At 39.4% G+C, this 10,588-nt stretch overlaps 1 pseudogene; it reads left to right on the top strand.

The window, feature by feature from the left end:
* Window positions 1-867: 867 nt before the first annotated feature.
* LOC133097199 (histone H4-like) lies at window positions 868-1,171 on the top strand (annotated as a pseudogene).
* The last annotated feature ends 9,417 nt before the right edge of the window (window positions 1,172-10,588 follow it).

Here is a 10,588-nt window from a genome sequence, read left to right as displayed (position 1 = left end):
AGTAGATGGCTCCAGTGGCTCCCCATTTCTTTTAGAGGAGAAGCCAAAGCCCTTACAAAGGTCAACAAACTATACATGGTCCGTCTCCCTGTACCATGCACCTCCATCCCCAACACACACACACACATACACACACACACACACACACACACACACACACACTGCCTGTTAATCTTTGACCTTGCCTTCTACACTCACCCCAGCCCACTCCACTCCAATCACCCTGCCTACTTGCTGCTGCAGGATCTTGGCACTTCCCCCCACATATTCTCATGACTCATTCCATTGAATCATTCAAGCCTTTGCTGAGATATTACCTCCTGGATAAGGCCTACTCTCTCAGTCAGGGTCCCGGCAGGAAACAGATGGCACAATCAAATTAGGAAAATGGAGGAGCATTTAATAAGGGACTATAAACAAAGGTGTGGGCATGGAATAAAGAGATCACAAGGGAAACTCAGGAACACTGAGGCCCCGAAAATCACCTCTGAGCCTAAAGGGGCAAGAATAAGGAGTAGTTACCAAACATGGAGAAGGCTGTGTACATAGGGACTACCTGACAGGAATTGGGAGCTTTGGTCAAGGAACACAGCCAGTCCACAGTGACTCAACAGAGAGAGGAGAGCCCAGGAGTTAATACTTTGACCTCCCTCATTGTCCTCTCTCTTTCTGATCTTCTGACGCAAGGGAACCCCATGATGCTGTTCATATAGGTCCATCTCCTGGGGCACAGTGAAGGGGCAAAAAGAAGATATCTCTCAATCAATCTTACCTTGATTACCTGCAACAGTTAGCTTTTGCTGTGTAACAAACCGCCCCAGAACTTAGCGGCTTAAAATCACAAATGTTTATATTGCAAAAGCAACCATGTCTAGTCATGGTAAGGGTGGAAAAGGCCCAGGGAAGGGAGGGGCCAAGCACCATGGAAAAATGCTGTGCAAAAACCTGGGGATCAGGAAGCCTGCCATCCAGTGTCTGGCCTAGCATGGGGGCATTAAGCCCATCTCTAGCCTCTTCCAAGGGGAGACCGGCAGGGTGCTCCAAGTCTTTCTGATGAACATGATCCAGGATACAGTCACCTACACAGAGTATGCCAAGCCCAAAGCAGTCACAGCCATGGTGGTCTACAAGCTCAAACCCCAGGGATGTACTCTAGGGCTTTGGTGGCTGAGAGTACAGGATCTGCCATACCTCAACATTGAAAAAAAGAGCCCTTTTCAGGGCATCCCATGAAGTCACATAAAGGGTTGTTGTGCATTGCAGAATTGTTAAATCTGAGTAGGTAAAATCAAATAGCGGTTTGCATAAGGCTGCTGAAAGGTAGATGCATTATTATTTTGCAATGCAATTACATAACTTAATCCTGGAACATTTTGTCACACTAAGGTGTTGGGAAATCGGGTTTTTTTTTTTTAACAAAGCAAAAGAAATAGGTCTTCTAAAAAGGGGTACAATAGATGAGCACAAGCAAATGGTGCTGATAAAAAGACTGGCTACCTAAAAAAACAAACAAACAAAAACAGAAACATTTATTCATTTTCAGGATCCTGTGGGTTGCTTAGGCAATTCTTCTGATATAGGCTGGCTTTTGCTGGTTCCTCCTGAGTCTACTTATGTGTCTGCAGTCAGCTGGCAGCTTGGCTGGTCTAGAATAGCCTCAGCCACCTCATGTCTGGTGGTTTGCTCAGTGTCAGCTGGAGCAATAGGGATGATGTAGCCATGTATCCGTATTAACTGTAACCAATCACTTTTCTTACTCATATGACACCATCAGATCCTTGCTAATATCAAGATACATTATTTTGATGGAATTCCCATGTTAAAACAATACCGATTTTTATTTGACCCAGCAGTGTTTCCAGTCCCAGGGGATAGAATAGGATTGATCAAAACCAGAGGTCAGCGAATTTTTTCTGTAATGAGCCAGAAAGTAAATATTTTAGGTTTGTGAACCAAGGGACAAAATTGAGGATATTATATAGAAACTTAAAAGAAAGAAAACAAATTTCCACAAAACTTTTATTGATGAAATCCAAAGTGTAATGATAATTGAGCACAATCATTTGTAATTCAGGTCTACTAATGAGAAGAATGGAATTCTTTGTTGGAAGATAATAGTTCATTTAATTGGGATTCAAAGTTTGTATTCCCTGTCATCAAAATCAGTTCCAAGTATTCATCTGTTAATGCTGATCTATAATGTGATTTTATGCATTTCATCTTTGAAAACACCTTTTACACAGATAGATATGGCCAAATACTGATATCAATCTATGAGAGTATGATTTTAATTGAGCATATTTATCACTTGGAAGTAATTTACAGAATTCTATTAGGTTCTTCTCTTGATATTTGCCAATTACCATGTCATTATATTGCAGATTAATCACTTCCAATTGAAGGTTAGGTGGAAGATAGCTGCAAAGTTACATGGATTTTGAAATATGGAAATTTCCTTTCCACATGCATTAAGATCCAAAAAATGCTTTTGGAACTGTAGTTTGAGCGTAGAGAATATATCTCCTGCAAATTTTTGTGGGAATGAAGATCTTGCTTCTTTTTAAAACTTTGACAGCACAGGAAGTATATTAAACAGCTTGACATTACTTGTGATTCAAACAGCATCAGTTGTTCTTAAAATGACTTTCCCACAGCATTACATTTGCATATGGGCACTGTCTGCCTTGTAATTTTATATTGAGAAATATGACCAAGTCTGCAGCAAAAGTGAATTTTCAAAACCAGTGTTCAGTAATAGTGATCGAGGGAAGTTCTCATTTCAAAAAAATTCAGTCTCAGGCCTGAGTTCAAAAATTGCGTTAAAACTACCACTGCTAAGCCATCAAACTGCTGTATGGTAGGGCAAGGCAAAATATTCAGCTTCTATTTTTGACAAAAGTTCACAGAACTGATGATTGTTAAGTCCACCAGAGTAAATGAAGTTTAACATGGAGGCTACTGGTTCAAAAGCACAAGAAATTGAAAAACTTTCTGCAAATGACCCACTGATGAATAACACAATGATTAACCACAGGCTTTAAATACCTATCATTTCACAAGCTTTATAAATTTGTCCAGGTAAGCCTTCTCTGCTCCACACATATTTTTGTCACCATCAGTTGGAACTCATCTTAGCAGATTCCACTCCAGGTTATACTGAATTAAAGCTTTCTCAACTTCTTTGAAAATATCCTCATCTATAGTTGTTCCATGCAGACAATTTGTAGAGGCTGATTCTTCGGTCAAACTCAGCATTGACTCCTTGAATAAGCAATGTACTGAACAGTATTAGGAACATCTGTCAACTCATCAAGAGACAAGGAAAACCTGTGGAAATCGTTTAATACTTTGTTTTTTAATTAACTATTGATGTTGCTCCCAGTGTCCTCAACTCTTCAAGGAACTGTTCTCAGTGAAAGGCTACTGGTCTTAAACAAGTTTATTTTCTCCAGAAATATGTCTTTAGCTGCTGCAATCAAACATGACTTAATTAACTCACCATCAGTAAACGGCTTTCCTTGCTCGACTAACAAATGAGCCACTCAGAAATTTACTATGGTTGCAATTTTTTCATTTTTATTTTTGTGGAGAAATTCTGCTGTGATATGTTGCATTTTAAATATGCATATTTTTCTGATCATTGATTTCCTGTGAGTTGGGAACATTGTGATGAATCTGGGAATGTCAATACATAGTGTAATCTTTTCACACAGTTATAGTGTCACTGTACAATAAACACATACTTTGTCAACTATTTTGAAAGCAAAATAATCCATATCCATTGTGCCTTTAAAAGCATGACATAAAAGATGAGTGACGTCAAAAAAAATGGTGTGATAGGAGACCTCAGCCTCCCTCCTCCCACAAAGATCAACAGTTAGACAGTTATCCACAAACAAAAACAGTTCTGGGAGAGCTCTGGGGTCCACCTAAGAAACGTCAGCAACAGGGAACTCCCTGGTGGTCCGGTGGTTAGGACTCTGTGCTTTCATTGCTGAGGGCCTGGGTTCAATCCCTGGTGGGGGAACTAAGATCCCACAAGCTGCACAGCGTGACCAAAAAAGAAAAAAAAAACAAAAAACAACTTCAGCAACACACTGGAACAAAAACCTGAAAACAACTGCAAGAAAAGAGGGAAGACAGCTTAACTCTGCCTGCTTCATCCCATCCCCCAAGCCAGCATGGCTCAATGCCAAGGGGAAACTTCCCAACTAGAAAGAGTTTCCTTCAGCAGGAAAGGAAGAGTAAGGCGAGTAATTAGCTTCCCCAGCCTTTTGGGACCCTGCACAAACATCCCACTTTAGATTCACCCAACCCAGACCTGCAAAGATGAGACATATAGAGATGGCTGGAAACAAGGAAGAAAAGCAAGGGCTACCAGTAGCAGCCATACAGCTAGAGCAATTACAGTTCAAAGTGACCAGCTTTGCAGATAAACCTGACAGATTTGGCCACAGAAGAAACCAATGGCCCAAACAGCCACTGAGGAGCCCTGAAGATGTCATCAGCTTTCACCCCACAGATATTCATCTTCACTGACAACAGCCGCCTGAGTCCCTCCCTGTTCCCTTCCCCACCTCTCACCCTACCAGAGCCGGGGGATTGCACTAACTCAGCCCAGGCCTCTGCAGCTCTGTGAATGCAACACACCAGTCTAGACCTCTGAGTTGAACTCCACCACTGTACGTACATTCAGGGTTAGCCCTTCCAGCTTTGCACTTGCATGCCACTGGCCTGATGCCTGTCACTGGGCTCCACTGCAATACGTATACCCAGGAGGAGACTGTGCAGCCACAGGAGAGCACATCAATGACCAGAGCCCATGCAGGTGCTTGTGGGACCAGATTAGACCCTGTCTTCTGTCACTGGCCTGTACCACTGCTCTCACCTGCAGCTAAGCCACTCCAGCTGGGCATCTGCATGACCCTGACCCAGCCCCCATCACTGGCCTTCACTGCCATGCACCCATGGCAAGACCCAGCAGCCATGGTAGTACACAACAACAGCTGGCATCCCACAGCTGTCAGTGAGTCCATAGTTGGCCCCAGCCCTTGCTGCCTGCCCTGGCCCCCATCACTACATATGTATCTGCAACTGGTCCTCACCACTACATAGATACTTGCAGCTGGCCCTCTGTAGTCAGCACTGACTCTGGTCACCACCACTGCCTGCCCTGATCCCTAGAAATAAACATACTAAAACTAATGGGATGTTACAAAAGCATTTCTAAGGGGGCTGTTTATAGCAATAAATGTCTACATTAAGAAAAAAGAAGGATATCAAAGAACCTAACTTTACACTTTAAGGAACTAGAAAAAGAAGAACAAACTAAACCCAAAGTTAGCAGAAGGAAATAAATGAAAGAGAGACCAGAAAAACAATAGAAAAAGTTAATAAAACCAAGAACTGTTTTTTTTTAAAGATAAACAAAATTGAAAAACCTTTAGCTAGATGAAGAAAAATTAAGAAAAGAGTTAAATAAATAAAATGAGAAATGAAAGAGGAGATATTGCAACTTATACCACAGAATTACAAAAGATCATAAGAGACTGCTATGATACACCAACAAACTGGACAATTTTAAGAAATGGAAAAATTCCTAGAAACCCACTACCTACCAAGACTGAATCATGAAGAAATAGAAAACCTGAATAGACCGAAGAGTAAAGAGATTGAATCAGTAATCAAAAAACTCGCAAGAAACAAAAAAGCCCAGGACCAGGTGGTTTTACTAGTAAATTCTCCCAAACATTTAAAGAAAAATTAATGCCAATTTTTCTCAAACTCTTCCAAAAAATTAAAAAGGAAGGAACACTAAAAAAAAAAAAAAGGGAACACTAACAAACACATTTTATGAGGCCAACATTACCCTGATATCAAAACCAGATAAGTAAGGACACTACAAGAAAACTACAGACCAATATCCATAATGAATATAGATGCAAAAATTCTCAACAAAATGTTAGCAAACCAAATTCAACAGCACATAAAAAGATTTTACACCACGATCAATCAGGATTTATCCTTGAGATGCAAGGATAGTTCAACATATATAAATCAATAAATGTGATACACCACATTAATAGAATGAAAGATAAAAATCATATGATCATCTCAATAGATGCAGAAAAAAGTGACAAAATACAACAACATTTCATGATAAAAAATGCTCAACAAATCGGGTATACAAGAAACATACCTCAACATAATAAAGGCCATGTATGACAAACCCACAGCTAACATTATATTCAATGGCAAAAAATTAAAAGCTTTTCCTCTATAATCAGGAACAAGACAGGGATTCTCACTCACTCTTATTCAACATAGTACTGGAAGTCCTAGCCAGAGCAATCAGGCAAGAAAAAGAAATAAAAGGCATTCAACTCAAAAAAGAAGAAGCAAAATTATCTTTTTCTGCAGATGATATGATCTGATATGCAGAAAATCCTAATGATGCCACCAAAAAAATTGTTAGAACTAATCAATGAATTCAGTAAAGTTGCACAATACAAATCAACATACAGAATCAGTTGAGCATCTATACACTAACAACAAAACATCCAAAAAAGAAATAAAGAAAATAATCCCATTCACAATAATATCAAAAACAATAAAGTATTTAGGAGTAAATTTAACCAAAAAGGTGAAAGATCTGTACTGAAAACTACAAAACTCTGATGAAAGAATATGAAAAAGACACAAACAAATGAAAAAATATGCCATGCTCGTGGATTAGAAGAATTGATATTGTTAAAATGTCCATACTGCCCAAAGTCATCTTTATTCAATGAAATCCCTATCAAAATTTCAACTGCTTTTTTCACAGAAATAGAAAAAAAATCCTAATATTTGTATGAAACCACAAAAGATCCCAAATAGCCAAAGCAATCCTGAGAAAGAAGAACAAAGCTAGAGGCATCAGTTTCTGATTTCAAACTACATGGCAAAGCTATAGTAATCAAAACAGTATGGTACTGGCAAAAAAAAAAAAAAAAAAAAGGACACATAGACCAATGCAACAAAATCAAGTGCCTAGAAATAAACCCTTGAATATATGGTCAACTGACATTTGAAAAGGGAATCAAGAAAACTTAATGGGTAAAGATATTCTCTTCAATAAATGAAGCTGGGGAACCTGGGTAACTACATGCATAAGAATAAAATTGGACCCCTATCTTATTACCACTTAAAAGAATTAACTCAAAATGGATTAAAGACTTAAACATAAGAACAGAAACTGTAAAACTCCAAGAAGAAAATGGGAAAATCTCTTCAACAGTGGTCTTGGCAACGATTTTTTGGATATGACACCAGAAACACAGCAACAAAATCAAAAATTAACAAGTGGGATTACATCAAACTGAAAAGCTCCTGCAGAGCAAAAGAAACACTGAACAAAATGAAAAGGCAACCTGTGGAACGGGAGAATGTATTTGCAAATCACGTATCTGATAAGGGGTTAATATTCAAACTATGTAAAAAACTCATATAACTCAATAGCAAAACAAATGGCTATTATCAAAAAGACAAGAGATAACAAGTGTTGGTGAGGGTGTGGAAAAAAGGGGAACATTTGTGCACTGTCAGTGGGAATGCAAATTAGTACAGCCACTATGGAAAATAGTATGGATGTTGCTCAAAAAATTAAAAATAGAACTACCACATGATCCCGCAATCCCACTTCTGGGTATATATACACAGGAAATGAAAACAGGATCTTGAAGAGTTATCTGCATTCCCAAGTTCATTGAAGCATTATTTACCATAGCCAAGATACGGAAACAACCTAAGTTTCTGTTAAAGGATGAATGGATAAAGAAGTTGTGGTATATGTAAACACAATGGAATATTATTTAGCCGTGAGAAAGAAGGAAATCCTGAGAACATGGATGAATCTTGAGGGAATTATGCTAAGTGAAAGAAATCAGACAGAGAAAGACAAATACTGTATGATCTCACTTATATGTGGAATCTAAAAGAGCCAAACTCATAGAAACAGAGAGTAAAATGGTGGTTACCGGGGACTGGGGATGTGGGGGAAATGGGAGATATTGGTCAGAGGGTACAAATTTCCAGTTATAAGATGAATTAGTTCTAGGGATCTAAAGTACAGCATGGTAATTATAGTTAATAATATTATATAATTGGAAGTTGCTAAGACAGTAGATCTTAGTCTCACCACAAAAAAGAAATAGTAATTATTTAATGTGATAGAGGTTTTAGCTATCTGTGGTGTAATCATTTTGCAATATATAAATGTATCAAATAAATGTATTGCAAACCTTAAACTTACACAATTATATCTCAATATATTTGAGATATATTTGTGTATGTATTATGTGTCAATATATTTGTGTCAATATATCTCAGTACAGCTAGGGAAAAAAGCATGACATATAAAGCTTACTTTTCTTATTTTGACATGATGGATCTGTACTGGTTTTGTTTTTTTTTTTAAACACATTGTAGAGTAGTAGTTTCTTTTTTTAAAATTTATTTATTTTATTTATTTATTTTTGGCTGTGTTGGGCCTTCGTTGCCGTGCGCAGGCTTTCTCTAGTTGCGACGAGCAAGGTCTGCTCTTCGTTGTGGTGCGCGTGCTTCTCATTGCGGTGACTTCTCTTGTTGTGGAGCACAGGCTCTAGGTGCATGGGCTTCAGTAGTTGTGGTGCACAGACTTACTTGCTCTGCAGCATGTGGGATCTTCCCGGACCAGGGCTCGAACCCATGTCCCCTGCATTGGCAGGCGGATTCTTAACCACTGCGCCACCAGGGAAGTCCCTGTACTGATATTTTTTTAATGTAAAAATTATTCTTAGCTTGCAGGCTCTACAAAAACAGGTGAAGGTCTAGATTTGACCCACACACTGTATTTTACTTACCCTAACACAAGCCCATTATGGCTATTTTGTTCACCTTTGCCGGATACTTTCCCAGACTCCATTATAGCAAGATGTGGCCATGTGATTCGGTTCTGTCCTATGAGACTTACAGAACTGTAAGATTTCTAAAGAATTTTCTTTAACCAGAAAAAGAGGGCATTACAAGGAAGAAGTCATTTGCCCTTGCTCCTGGCTTTTGTATTTGTGGAGAATGTATGCAAAAGTAGCAATTGGTTGGGAGATTGGGATTGACATATATACACTAATAAGTATAAAATGGATAACTAATAAAAACCTGCTGTATAAAAAAAGTAGCAATTGGTTCTGTTGCTGCTTCCTTAGCTATGGTCCTGTCCCCATCCCACCTCATCCCAGATTTAGACATAACCCCTCGCCTAGGCACTTACTTAACTCCAGAGAACTCTCTAGCCCCCTTCTGCCATCTGAGGATAGGACGATAAGTCTGCAACCTGGAGGTGGCCCTTACCCTAGCCTGATGATGCTGATCTCTGACTTTCAGCTTTCAGAACTGTGAAAAATTAAAATTCTGTTGTTTAAAAGCCACCTAGTCTATGATATTTTGTTATAGCAGCCCAAACAGACTAAAACACTAAGGAAAAAATTGTAGTGCTTGTTGATTTCTTCGGTGTAAATACTCTGTGGCTGATTTCAAACGATGCAAGTGATGTCAGTGAATATGGAGTTAGGAAGAAATGTGCACTACCAGTGCACAGGAGCCAGTAGAAGCTGGGTGCAGCACTCGTAGTGACAACTATGGTGCAGATGTCTGTGTATGTGAGGTGAGTTTTGAGGGGAATGGAGGACAATTGAGGCACATCACACCTGGAAGATTTACTGTACTGGGGAGCAAGGCAGGCAGTTCTTGCCCCCTTTTACCCTTGTAGGGAACACAGCTGTTCTCTCCAGCATCTGTTTGATACTATATTTTCTCTCTCCTCTCTGCTTTCTTTCTTTTAATCTCTCCTACTTTTTATTTTTATTACGTGTTGCTGCACTAATCTACTTTTGTGAGAGAATGGTGCCTCCTTTGCAAGAATGGCCAATAGGTGGTGAACCGAGCAGTCACCATACACTCAGGTTCAGAGGTTTGCTCTCCTGCTGTGCACACTGAGGTACTTAGAGATTGCTGCATCCAGCTGAGAGAAAGCTTGTCCTGGGCTGCTCCCAGATTTGGAGACACTCCTACAGCCTGGGGATTTCACAAGACTGGTACTGGATACAGGACCTTGCATAAAATGATGGGAGAAGTGTAGATCTGCTTTCACCAGTATCGACGTATACATTCCATTCTTAAGGGATTTTTCTTCTTTAAGACTTCTACTCCTTGAAATTTGTCACTAAGGGTTCAGATGTGTAGCTTTTTCGTATACACATAATTTTATCTACATGCGATTTCATGACTATCGAGTTCAAATTAGCATGACACATTTATAAGATTGTAGGTATCTGTGGTACAATATATCATATATATCCAGGATATAATAATTTCCCCTTGCCCTATGACAGAAGAGCAGAAAGGTAATTTAAAAATGTCTGAGGGACTTCCCTGGTGGCGCAGTGGTTAAGAATCCACCTGCCAATGCAGGGGACATGGGTTCGAGCCCTCGTTTGGGAAGATCCCACATGCCACGGAGCAAGTAAGCCCGTGCGCCACAACTACTGAAGCCCCACACCTAGAGCCCATG

The sequence above is a fragment of the Eubalaena glacialis genome, chromosome 9 (genome assembly GCF_028564815.1).
Source record: "Eubalaena glacialis isolate mEubGla1 chromosome 9, mEubGla1.1.hap2.+ XY, whole genome shotgun sequence".
NCBI classification, from domain to species: Eukaryota; Metazoa; Chordata; class Mammalia; order Artiodactyla; family Balaenidae; genus Eubalaena; species Eubalaena glacialis.
This window is presented reverse-complemented; position numbering and strand designations above follow the sequence as displayed.